Source organism: Cibotium barometz, chromosome 52 (genome assembly GCF_041138505.1).
Source record: "Cibotium barometz isolate CiBa-2024 chromosome 52, ASM4113850v1, whole genome shotgun sequence".
Lineage (NCBI taxonomy): Eukaryota > Viridiplantae > Streptophyta > Polypodiopsida > Cyatheales > Cibotiaceae > Cibotium > Cibotium barometz.
In genome coordinates, this window is record NC_141097.1 from 15,523,045 (window position 1) to 15,537,070 (window position 14,026).

At 45.4% G+C, this 14,026-nt stretch overlaps 1 protein-coding gene across 1 annotated transcript in view; it reads right to left on the reverse strand.

The window, feature by feature from the left end:
• LOC147608856 (4-hydroxy-3-methylbut-2-enyl diphosphate reductase, chloroplastic-like) overlaps window positions 1–14,026 on the reverse strand; it is a 37,522-nt gene that overhangs the window by 592 nt on the left and 22,904 nt on the right. The window lies entirely within an intron of this gene.

Genomic DNA, 14,026 nt, shown 5'->3' on the forward strand with positions numbered 1-14,026 from the left:
TCGTGAAGTTTTAAGAGGTTCACCACACGTAGCCCACCATCTAATCCATGCGTAAAGGGTCTGGGTGTTCCACCAAGAGCAGATCAAATAAGTTAGCATGTTTTAGCACTAACAGAAATGTGCAGGTTTAGGGGGCTAGGTTGGAGCCATGTTGAGCTCTTGGGAAGCTGAAAGGACCCACATAGGAATCCCCGTCCCCCAGGGGGACCCTTTTTTGACCCTACAGCAATCTGTTTCCCAGAACCGGGCCAAAACTAGAAGCAAAGTGTGAGGATCTTTAGGGCCTGCAAGTAACACATGTATACGTGGAGTTGAAGGAGAATACCTTCTACTTTGTCCCCTGTCCTGGATTTCATGAAAAGCACCATTAGGGGTTTTAGATCAGATTTCAACCAAACATATCAGTAGAGCAAGAGAAGAGGAGGGGGAGAGGGGGTTGCTACCAAATGGAACCAAGTAAAGATGCCTGAATGCCGTGGGTGTATAATTGTTGTCTTGACCATTTGAAGCAACAAATCTGAAAAAGCTATGGCCTCCCATACATTACCTAGCATTTGTAGCAGGGCAAGGTTTGGACTGCAGTTTTTCAGACTTCAGTTTTTTATCCTCGCCAACAAAATTATGGGTGTTGTTTTTACATACATTGTATGGTCATGCTGCATCGGGGTCACATGGACGAGGCTGCCAATAACAGAGACCATCAGACTCCTCATACGAAGGAGAACCTGACTCATCACATCAAGGAGGATTAGGCCAAAGCCCACACATGAAAGCCCACATCACATCAAGGAGGATCAGACCAAAGCCCACAAACCAAGGAGAACCAGACTCATCACATCAAGGAGGATTAGGCCAAAGCCCACACATGAAAGAGAGAAAAGGAAAAGAAAGAAAAATTATGTCACATGCACACCTTAATCCAGTGCCACAAAGACATGATTATTCTTTACAGCCACTAAAGGGCAAAGTTAGAAGCTGTATATGGGCAAAACGGAGCATGGTTTGACGATTCAACCTGGAAGTTTTGGGAGGATCGGAGAGACGAGTACGTGGGAAGATTCAAACCGTGAAGCCGAGTTGAACTCCTTGGTAGCATGTCACATAGAGATCCAGGCACAAGATGCCAAGTTGACAACTGGAGAGCCCGTAGATAGGTACAAAAGTGGAGAATTCACCCTCATAATAGTCATCCACAAGACAATAAACCATCAACTCCATCCCCACTAACGTCATCAGTGCCCAATAGTGGGTGTAGAACTTGGTATCGATGTATGCTCCCACGCACACCCCCCCATGCACACACGCACACGCGCACACACAAATAAGAGCATACATTCATACAAAGGTCTGTGTACTGAGTTTTTATCAGAGCTCCGGAGATGCCAGGCAGACTCAGCCATAATCAAGCCTAGCACTAAGGATCATAACAAATAGAAAGAATTATTACAACAAAAAGGAAGTTGATAGGGCATATGCACCACTAAAGATAGAAAGAATTAACACAATATCAACTGGCCGCAACTTCGACGAAAACTTCACAATAAATTTGCATGTCCACTAATACAATGTCAAGATATACCTAGATGAATCCATGAATCCATGAACATGCCCAAATTCACCTTATAAGAAAGAGCAATTTATAACCTCATGGTAGTCATCCACAAGACAATAAACCATCAACTCCATCATGAATAGTATGTGGACTAGATACTATGACATCCCCACTAACGTCATCAATGCCCAATAGTGGGTGTAGAACTTGGTATCAATATATGCTCCCACACACACACCCACGCACGCGCACACATAAGAGCATATATTGAAATTTCATACAAAGGTCTATGTACTGAGTTTCTATCTGAGCTCCAGAGATGCAGGGCAGACTCAGCCATGATGAAGCCTAGCACTAAGGATCATAACAAATAGAAAGAATTATTACAACAAAAAGATAGTTGATAGGACATACATACATACATATATATATATATATATATATATACCTTCATAAGGTCAAAAAAATCAGAACTTACAGGACATATGCACCACTAAAGACAGAAAAAATTAACACAATATTGACCTTTATGTTTGTATATACATGTTCACCAAGGCGCAAAGTCCATCCACTTAAGTCTCTGCTTAGGCCACCATGACACCATGACAACCTTCACATGATCTTTTGTTTCCCGACTCTGACCCATCACCTTGAGCCTGTGCGTTTAGAATGTGTCTAGCAGTTCATTGAAGATTACAGTCTTCTTTGACACCATCCCAACAAGTTCTGCTTGGTCGGCTAAGTCCCAAGTTTCACCTGCTTGAACATTGTCTTGGGCTGTAACCCTCTTGTTTTGCACCCTCTTTGCCCTTCGGCTGGATTTGAGTGCTTTCCACAACCATGTTACCTTTGAACTTCAGTAAGACAGCTGCCACTCTGCCCACACCCAGCTGCATGCACACTGCCACTTGCACATCCAGCTATTTCCATCTTCGGGGTACTTAGACCAAGTCTCTCTTTAGAATTCAATGAAACGATTAACACTTCGCCTCACCCAACTACCTGCACAACTGCCACTTTGCACAAATAGCTGTTTCCATCTATCGTTCCTCTTGGCTGAGCTAAACAACTTGGGTCCACCTGCTCAACTTTAGCTATACCTGTTCACCCCCTCACACAGAGTGCTATGAGCCCGGCACTACGTTCCATGTCTTGCAATTGAGAATTTGCATGTAGTCGCCTTCATCAAGCCTGCTTTCCAAAGTCATCCAACTCTGTGCCTTGTAGTCCTTGTTGACCTGATTTGGCACTTGTTGCACATAGAAGCTTCTCCCTCCCTTGATTTCTCCAATTTGGGCCGTCATGGAGCCCAAAGTGTTTGTGACACCTTAGAGCCCAAGGGTACTCTTGGTTGTGTGACCTTGTGAGCCTCCTATGTTTGGCTGCATGGCCACTTGGGTGGACCTTTGCTTGGTCCTGCACTGCTCTCTGCTGTCTTCATGACCAGGGCTGTTGGTGATGTATATGGCTTTACCCTCACCCGAGTGCTATCTTCTTCATCAGCTTTACTTGCCCAACATGTCAACCTGTGATGAGGACTCCGTCTCATTGGCGCACATTCTTCTGCAAGAGGTCATGAGTTTGTTGGTCCCATCTTTGGCCTTACCCTCACTTGCATGCCTGCTTTGCGGGTATGGTTTCTGCATCCCAGTAGCTTCCACCAGCTCTATGGTTTCACATCATCATTACATATTCCGAGTTGGTTACTGTACCGTAGCTTGATGGACTTCTGGTCATTGGATTTTCACAATCCAGGCTGCTCTAGGCTTCGAAGTTGGTTTGTGAGTTGTCCAGCTCTTGAAGGTTGTTTGCTTTGGTTCTAAAAACCTGGAAAGGAATGTTGACACCTCCAGTCTCACCCTGCTTCACACTGTGAAGGAGAAAGGGCTTTGCATGCCGCACCACCCGCATTGATCCTCTATGATCTGGAAAGGGCTTCGGCTCTTCCACCCTATCCCGTGCTTTACACTGTGAAGGAGTATGGGCTTCCGTTGTGTTGCTTCCACCCGAGTTGATCCTCTATATGATCTGGAAAGGGACTCGGCTCCTCCAGCCTATCCCATGTTTTGCACTGTGAAGGAGTGTGGGCTTCCGTTGTGTCGCTTCCACCCAAGTTGATCCTCTTTGATCTGAAAAGGGACTCGGCTCCTCCGGCCTATCCCATGTTTTGCACCGTGAAGGAGTGTGGGCTTCTATTGTTTTGCACTGTGAAGGAGTGTGCACTTTAGAGAGTAGAGAGAGAATGAGAATGTAGAAAACGACATAGTATTGGGTCCCAATACCCACTGAGGGGCCCCCCCTGCAAGCAAGAGTATTTATTCTTTGGAGAAATGCTATACAAGGCTGAGTACAAGTGATATGAATGCCCAACGCAAGGACGAGGAAGACCGTAGGTTGGCTGAATATCCACCTAGTCTAAGGCTCTGTTGAAGACTCTTCTGGCCACTGATGCAAGTCCAAATAGATGTAGGACTGCACATATGCTGGCTGAATGTGGCTGAATGTGAAGAGGAGCTCCCTTATAGCCTGGAGTCGACTGGATCTTGTCTAGCTTCTGCACTTTATGCTGAATAACTGAATGGATTTGTGTGGGACTGAGGCCATGTTTATATATGTCCTCCTGGCTGCAGTCGACTCCTGCAAATGGACACTCGACCAGCATAAATGTCTTCCACGACTGGCTAATGCCAGTCGGCTGGTGTAGGTTGCAGAAACTGCCCACGATTGCACAAAATGCCAATCAGCAACATTAAATGCCAGTCGGCTGCACTATCTCCTGTCAGTTGCTGCAAACCCCTGTCCGCTGCTGCAAGCCCCTGTCGGGCTGCTTGGCAAAGGCATGGTTGCCCTTTGCATGGCTAACCCATGTTGGGCTGGCCTTAGGGCTGGCCCCTTCTATGTGAAAATGTCCTACAAATGCCTAACATGCAACTAAAGCTATGGCAGACAACTATATGCTCCCGTATGATGCTTTCTCCAAGTCTACTTCTATATAAATGCTGCACTGATGATCATGCCAGTGTGTCACTGTGTACCCTAGTGCGCAGGGTGCACGTGACATTCCCTCCTGCTTAACTTGGTGACAAGTTAAGGGTTTCCAAGTAGTCCACCAAGAACTGGGGGTACTCCTGAAAGAACTCTTCATCCAGCCAAACTGCTTCATGGCTTTTGAAGTCTTTCAACTTTGTATAGAACTGTCGGATTCTTCGACTGGAACCATGCTTCCATCTGTGGTGGAGAATCTGCTTTGGCTCTATGAATTCAGCTTCGTCTATCATATCTGGTTGTTGCTCTTCGGATATATCTGCAATGCTAGACCTACATATGGCTTCAACCAAGAAACATGAAAGACATTGTGCATCGTCTAACTTTCCGGCAACTTTAACTTTAAAGAGATATCACTTAACTTTTGAATGACTGGAAATGGGCCGAAACTTCGGAATGATAGTTTGGGACAGCACTTGCCCACTTGCTTTCGCCGTTGTTTCATGATACAGAGATATACCCAATCCCCTTCCTTAAAGTTGACATCTCGCCTAGATTTGTTGGCTTGCCGGGTAATGCTTCCTGAGTCTTGGCAAGGCGCTACTTGGCTTTGCACCGTACCAGGTGTTGATCCTTGTGAGTAGTTTAGTGTGATGCCTCTTTGACTCGGAAGCAGAATGGTTCATTGATTTGGTTGATGGACACCAGATTGGACGGGAGCTTCCTCATGAGGCAGTTGAGCTCATGGTTGCAGATGACTCTTTGGGAGGCAGGATTGCGTATCTTGTGGTTTCTGCGGCATGTGAAGGATCATGGACCCTTTTACACAGGAGGGGGATTGATGGATGGAGTCCAAGACTCCACGGTTGGAGTGACTCAGATTGGGAAGGAGATCCAGACACGAGGAGATTTACTTCAGGCCCAGGAGTAGTTTTATGGAGCAGTAAGAGGCAGTCATCTTTTGCCTTGTCGTTGACAGAGGAGGCAGAGTACCGGGCTGCTTGTGATGCTGCTTGTGAGGTGGTGAGGTTGCAGAGGTTGCATTGCAGGATTGGGCTTCCACTGGAGGAACCCATGGTCATCCAAAGGCACTTTGTTCGTGAACAGATCGTTGCTGATGACATCTTGCTAGAGTTCTATTCGACGGAGGACAGTACGGTGGACCTCTTCACGAAGTCGCTATCTCAGGATTTGCTCAAGCGGCACCCCAGCTCCCTGTGGTTGGTTTCAGGGCCAGGAGCTGAGAGGGGGTGTTAGAAGTCATCTCCTATCTATACATATACACCAGGGCCTCTGTTGTGGGTGTGCCCGCCCTTTGTAGGTGTTTTATCATTTTTCCTCACTCCCCGTATTTTTTCCCCATTTTTCCTATTTTTTCTGTGGCATGGGAGGCAGTCCTGTAGTGGCAGGAGGACCTTGATCTTGGCCTACTGCATCTGTGTATACACTCGAGGTGGCCGACTGTTTTGCACGAACGTGGACCTTCTTGGTGATGGCCGGCTCCCCTTGTTTCAGCAGGTCGTGGAGTATGTGGTCCTATCGGCTGCCCTACAGCAGGCCGATTGCTGTTTGGGGGCCATATAAAATGGCCCCACAGCCCTTGCCACTTAGTGTATCATTTCCGGGATCTTCTTTGTGTATATAGAGCAGAGTTACACGCCTCTCTCTCTCTCTCTCTCTCTCTCTCTCTCTCTCTCTCTCTCTTGTGCTGTTGTTTTCTGCATTGCGTTTTCTCTTGTGTTCCCAGATCTAGTCATCATCTCCACTGCGTATTCTGACACTTTCTTGGTGCTTTCTAAATCTTGGATCTCTTACGTATGTCACAAGTAGAGTTAAGATATTAAATACATCTGGAATCGGTGTTGGGACTGGTTTCATAGGTCAATCCATGTTGTTGCTCACATTTTGCATCCCTTTTGGAGGAATGAGGAGCAATATCTCAATGAGGAGCTAGAGTCAGGATGGACCGAGCACATTACCAAGTTGGTAGGAGGTGATATACAGCATTTGAGGAAGCTTGAGGATGAGCTTCTCATTTACCCTAGCAGTAGCTATATGTTTGGACGAGCTACTACATTGCTCAGGGAGATATAGTCGGAGCCGGTGTCTTGGTGGGAGTAATATGGTATTGGTACACCGAACTTGGTAAGGTTCTTGAATCTTGTATCTTTGTCTCCTATTCTTTCTAAATCTATATTCAAATGCTACTCTCTCTTTGACTCTAGCTTTACATTCTTTTTTGTACAGTGTATAAAACCGGTCTATGGACACATAAAGCGGTAATTCATTCACAAATAACCTGGACTCACTCAGACACACAATCACAGAATCCTCGCTCCCTCGCTCAACAACACATTGGCCCCGAAGTCCGGTGCCCCTTGCGGTATTTCTTTATTGTTAAAAAGTTAGAAAATACAAAGCACGAGTGCAACAGAGCACTCTACTTGCACCAACTGAGTTTTACAAATTCTGGGAGAAATTTGCCAGCATAACTGCACTAAAACTGTTCCATAACATCTCAGAATGAGTCCCAACTGACAGGCTCACTTCCATAGGCATCAGACTACCCAATGGAGTCCAAAACATCACAATTCAGCTTGCTGTAATTTTCTGCACAGACTTGTTTTCAGCTCTGTTTTCAGCCCAAATTAACCCTTATACTGTCCTGGAAGACTTTAGCAAAGTCCTACTGCATTCTGGCATCAACCGGGCAACATAACAGCCCAAAAACAGCACCTAAACAGTGCTGAAACAGCGTTGTATTGAAGAGGTTATTACCCTCTTCCGTCCCTGCTTTGGTGTAGGAACTAACTACACCGGTTCCTGTTCAAGGAGGCAACTAGCCTTTGCATATAAGCATGAAATTCACACAACTGTACCTGATTTTATCTGATGAGAGCATTACCATAGTCTGCAAGAGAAAGAGAGAGAGAGAGAGAGAGAGGCTGTGGGGAGCAAGCTCAACCCTCAATACATGAGTTGCAGGGCAAGGGAGTGCACCACAATAGCTCTTAACCTGCAACAATCCACCATAATGGCTGCAAATGAGCCTCATTCAGCCCAAAATCCCACGCTTCCCCCTTCCCAGTGTGGAAAATGCACATAAATTTGACACTTGGCACATTTTTAAGCCTTTTCCACATGCAATCTTCCAAGCTAAAAATCTCCTGACTAGTTCACACTCTCACAACAGTCCTTTGCCAGCTTTTGGTCCCCTTGACATTCTGCACAAACTGACGCGAAGACTTTTCAATTCCGACACTGCCAAAAATAGCAGTTTCCTAGATTTTAGGGATGATGTCATCTGCATTCCTTCTGGTCTCCTATCCATCTTTGACCACTATGGTCACTTTAGAATTTGCTTAGAATTCAAGATACATTCACATTTCGGTGGCGGCCACTTACTAGTGTAAACTGGCCTATGCCCTCATTCAGTGGCCATGTCCTGGACACTGTCATTCATCTTTCAGTGCAGTTCTCAGGCTTAGCCAACCACTGGTCCAAAGTCCCACTGGCTGACCCATTCTGACATTGCAATGGCCCAAGCCCTTCCAAGAGATCCCGGGGAAAAACAACAGCAACCAAAGAGAAAGAAAAGAAAAATATATATATTTATAAAGAAATGTAAATAAAGAAAACAACTGCAAAAAGTTTCACCTCCTGGTGACATACCCCCCTCTTGAAAGAAGCAAGCGACCTCGATTGCAAGTCCACATGCAAACGGATGACACAAGACGATCACAAGATTCCCCAGGTGATTAGTGTCATCGCATGTATCTCCTGCGAACAGATGACACGGGGCGATGATAGGAATCCCCACTACCATTTGTGTCATCGCAGGTTCAAGCCTTTCAAATACATGTTTCCGGATGCAACACAGGGCGATAGCACGTGTCCCCGCACTATTAGTGTCACAACACGTATAATCATTCATTGAAGTGTAACAGATACAACTTCAAAGCACTGAAAGTTCATTCATTGATTAAGTAATTGACAACAAATGTCAAAACTGTACATTGCCAAACATATAATACAAATGTTGTTGGGATAAAGGCGTTATGCCCACCCTTATAGTGTGTACAAGCCCATAAGTTATAGTACATAGTACACTTAGTACTTTTAATGTACTAAGTGCACCATGTGTACTAGTGCAATATACATGTGTGATAGGGGAGTCACACACTCATGCCTCATGAGTTGACTTATCCCCACAACTCTCTCTCTCTCTCTCTCCCTTGTCGCTTCTCTGTGTATGTCTCCCACATTAACCTAACCCTAATTTTCTGTTTCTCCCATCAACAGGTATCAGAGCAGGTGTCCTTCGAATCTCTGACGCAGGCAGGCAGCATCTCGACTCTCCATTAGCCTGTGTGTGAAGAGGCCAGAGGCGAAGCTAGGCGAATACGTCAGGCGGGCGTGAAGCGAGTAAGATACGCAAGCGAAGGCTCTCGCTCGACGCCTGGCCAGTAGCGAAGGGAGCCCGTCGACGTGTATGCGGTGCTAGGCGAAGCTAGGCGAATACGTCAGGCGGGCGTGAAGCGAAGGCTATCACGTCATCTGAAGTTCAGCGCTAGGCGGCAGCAAAAAACTACAAGCGTTGGGCGAAGGCGTGCGTTGAATCAAGCGCACAGGCGGACGTCAACAGCGCGAGTGGGTTTCGTTCATCTCCTTACTCCTTTGCCTCTTTTGCTCGCTTTTAACAGTAGCGAAGCTGGGGTTTTGGAATCTCTTGAGGCTCTTTAGAAGAGGGGAAACCAGGAGTTTGTCACCCAGCCGTCCCTACCTGCACAGCTGCAGGAGCATCAGCATCAGCATCAAGCATCAGCACCAAATTCGCCTGCAAATCAGAGAAAAATCAGAAAATTACAAGGTATTTTCCTCAATTTTTTTTTGCGATTTGCAATTGAGCAAGTACAATCAACAATTGAGCAGATACAGGTGTCGAATTGCTCAATTTTGAGCAAAATTGGTAAAATTGGGTGACATTGGTCACAATCAGGATCAATTTGCAGGAAATTGGTCACAATCAGGATCAATTTGCAGGAAAATGGATGTCAAAATTTGGGGCTTTTGATGTAATTGTGCAATTAAGCACTCATACATGCTGTATGATGTGAAAAATCGCACATTTGGGCAAAATTGCAGCAAATTGCAGTGCAAATCAAGGGGCTTTTGTGCCGATTTGGTTGATTTGCATGCAGGCAATCGCATTTGATGCTGTGGATAATGTGTTGATGCCTTACAAGCACTCAATGTGCCTATGAATCAAGGGGCTTTCATGTATTGGATGTATATGTGACCAGGGGGAAGCATCGTGAACACTCTGGATGCCTTCATGTGCGTCAATGTACCATGTATGATCAAAAATTGATCTTAAATCAAGGGGCTTTTCAAGTTTGTATGCTTGTTGAGCTTGGCAAAGCAGCAGGCAAGACATTTATGCCTTGAATCCTCAAAAAATCAGCTTGCAGTCAAGGGGCTTTTGCCCAATTTCTGTTCGGGACTGTTGTATGCAGTATACAGGACTGTAAAAGTCTGATTTTCACTCTTTTGGACAGCCAAGATAGCATTTATTGCTACTGTACCTGCTGGTACAGATTTGGCACAGCTTTGTGCATGTTTTGGGATGGATGTACACTGTTTTGAGTGACCAAAAGGTTCAATTTCAGCTGCTGTACTTGCCGGTACAGGTTTGGTACATCATTGGTGAGCACTTGGTACTGCTGTACAGTACTTTGGAAGGGCAAAAGAGCACATTTAAGGTGCTGTCCAAAATCTGCAGCAACCAGATTTTGGTATTTTCATCACATACAGTGGGAGAAAAGTTGCATTCTTGCTTCCGCAATGGGAGATAAAGCTTGGGAGAAAAACTGTGAGCACTGTGTGTGCTTTTGGTGCAGTGTTTGCACATTTTGCAGGGAGTCAGGCATTTACAGGTTGCATATTGCTATGGCAACCACAGGTGAGAGCTCTTCATTGCTTCACATCAAGAAGCTTGAAGGCTCGCATAACTATGATATTTGGCAAACCCAGTGCTACAATGTGTTGCTCCAGAAAAAGCAGCACAAGCCTATCAAAGAAAGGGGTGTAATGCCCGCTTCTCTTACAGCTGAAGAGTGGGAAGATATGGATGAGCTGGCAAGATCTACTATCATGTTGTCTGTGTCAGACTCATTACTTTTCAGCATTCGTGAAGAGAAGACAGCTTGGGGAATGTGGCAGAGATTGCAGGACTTGTATGCCCAACAAAGTGCCTCAAGCAAAGTGTATTGGTTGAAGAAACTCATAGGTCTTCAGATGAAGGAAGGGGCGTCTATGACAGCCCATCTAAATGAGTTTAATGGTATTGTCAGCCAGGTCATTAATCAAAAGTTGGCAATGGACGATGAGTTCAAAGCCACTTTTTTGTTATGCACTTTGCCAGAGAGTTGGGACACATTCAGGACAGCCACTAGCAATTCGAATGCTATGCTGTCATATGCAGATGTTGAGGGTGCTCTTCTTCAAGAAGAGATGAACAGGAAAAACAACTCTGTTGGAAAGTCCAATGCAATGAATGCACGTGGGAGATCCCAGCAAAGGGGGAAAAGCCAAGAAAGGGGAAGGAGCAAGTCTCGCTCCAAAAAGGATTTGGAATGCCATTATTGTGGCAAGAAGGGACACATTAAAAAGCAATGCTACAAATGGAAAAATGATCAAAAGGAAAAGGGAAAAGGCAAAGACAAAGAGAAAGATGAAGCCAAAGGGCAAAAGTGGAGTCAAGATTGAAGAAATCAATGTGTCACATGCAGGTGACAGTGAGGATGAGGTCCTATTTACGTCTTCACTTGATGCCCATTCACTTCTTACAGGTGGTCATGGTATGCACTCATGGATCATTGATTCAGGTGCCTCCTTTCATGTCACAGGTTGCAGAGACTTGTTTGTCAGGTATACTGCTGGCAATGAAGGAGTGGTTTATTTGGGTGATAACCATGCATGCAAGATTCTTGGCAGAGGTGATGTGAGGCTTGTGTTTTCAGATGGCTCACAGCTTATGCTCCATGATGTCAGGCATGTGCCTGAGATCAAGAAGAATTTGCTTTCTACTGGACAGCTTGATGATGCTGATTATGTTACCACATTTGGTCGTGGAAAGTGGAAAATTAGTAAGGGCTCACTGGTTGTTGCCAGAGGCTCTAAGGTGGACACTCTTTACTTTATGCATGCAGGTGTTTGTCACCATGCTAATGTAAATGCAACCGAGCTGCCGGAAATCTCTGTGGCATAGCCGGTTGGGACACATGAGTGTCAAAGGAATGGAGCAATTGTCTCGTTTGGGTTACTTGCCTTCTCTAAAGTTTTCAAGTTTTCAGTTTTGTGAGCATTGTATATATGGCAGGCAACTGCAGTGCCCCCACAAGAAAGCTCTTGGACAGAAAGATGCTCAGTTAGAGCTTGTGCATACAGATGTATGTGAGATGCCTCAGCTTTCTTTGGGAGGGGCAAAATATTTTGTGTCTTTTATTGATGATGCCACACGCAAGGTGTGGGTCTATCCTCTTCGTTTGAAGAGTGATACATTCGCAGTGTTTCAGAAGTTTGTTGCTCTTGTTGAGAATCAAACTGGCAAAACACTGAAGGCTTTGCGTTCCGACAATGGTGGAGAGTACATGTCCAAACAGTTTCAGGACTTTTGTGATGCTAAAGGCATCAAGAGGGAGCTCTCTACTCCTTATGATCCTCCACAAAACGGGACAGCAGAGAGGATGAACAGGACCATACAGGAGAAGGTCCGTTCTATGTTGTCACATGCTGCATTACCTCATGGTTTTTGGGCTGAAGCTGTTATGACAGCCATTCACCTTATAAACAAATCACCTAACACGAGGCTTGGTGGGAAAGTGCCAGAAGAAGTATGGACAGGGAAGCCTCCGTCATACAAGCACTTAAGAGTGTTTGGTTGTGTTGCGTACGTGCACATACGCAGGGAAATGCGTACCAAACTTGATCCTAAGTCTCACAAATGCATATTCCTAGGATATGGTGACAAATGTGAAATGGGGTATAGACTTTGGGATCCCATGAATAGAAAGATCATACGCAGCAATGATGTCATTTTTGATGAAACATGCATGTATAAGGAGCCTGCAAGGCAACAGGAGCCTGGCAGAGTCATCTTTGATGATGATGGACATCATGGACAACAACAAAGGGCTGTAAATCAGCCATTACAGCAGGAAAACCAGCCCTTAAATGGTGCTGAAAATGGTCCAAATGGACAGCCACATATGGCAGAAGATATCCCTATGGATATACCACAGTTAGAGGAGATACCGGGCATGATATTTCAGCCTTATGGCATGGAACAGGAGCCACCAATGGGTGATATGCAGGCTGGACAGCAACCTGCAAATGATGGTCATTGGGTACGGAGGTCCACAAGACCCTCCAGAGCCCCTGACAGGTTTGTTCCAGGGGTTGACTACTTGATGCTTATTGACTGTGGGGAGCCCTCATGTTATAAGGAGGCTTTACAGAGGGCAGACAAGGCTCTTTGGGAGCGTGCCATGAAGTCAGAGATGGATTCTCTGCACAAAAATGGAACATGGAAGTTGGTGCCTTTGCCTGCAGGCAAGAAAGTTTTGCCATGCAAGTGGGTTTACAGGCTCAAAGTTGCACCAGATGCAAAGCCAAGATACAAAGCCAGGTTAGTGGCTAAGGGCTTCAAGCAGGAAACACATGATGATCTGGACTTGATTCAGATGGATGTGAAGACTGCTTTTCTTCACGGTGATCTCCATGAGGAGATATATATGCAGCAGCCAGAGGGTTATGCAGTGAGTGGAAAGGAGAAGCTTGTATGCAAGCTGAAAAAGAGTCTTTATGGGCTCAAACAGGCACCAAGAGAATGGTATCATAAATTTGATACATTCATGAAATCTCAGAAATTCAGGAGAAGTGACATAGATCACTGCTTGTACACCAAGAAAGCTTTGGATGGCAGTCTATTGATCCTCATCTTGTATGTTGATGATATGTTGATTGCCGGGAAATCTCGTAAAGAGATGGATGCCTTGAAGCAGAGGCTGCATCAAACCTTTGATATGAAGGATTTGGGTGATGCAAATCACATCTTGGGTATGCGGATACTTCGGGACAGAAATCAGTATGTGTTGTATTTGTCTCAGAAGGAATACATTGGCAAAGTCTTGCAGAGGTTCAATATGGACGGGGGGAAGAAAGCTAGTACTCCTTTGCCTCCATATGTGAAACTCAATGCTATGGACAGCCCACAGTCAGATAGAGACAGGGCTGATATGGCCAAGATTCCGTATGCTTCAGCTTGTGGCAGTCTCATGTATGCCATGGTTGCTACTAGGCCGGACATTGCATTTGCAGTGGGAGTGGTTTCTAGATACATGGCCAACCCTGGCAAGAAGCATTGGGAAGCAGTGAAAGGTGTCATGAGATACCTGAAGGGCACACAGGATTTGTGCATTTGCTTTG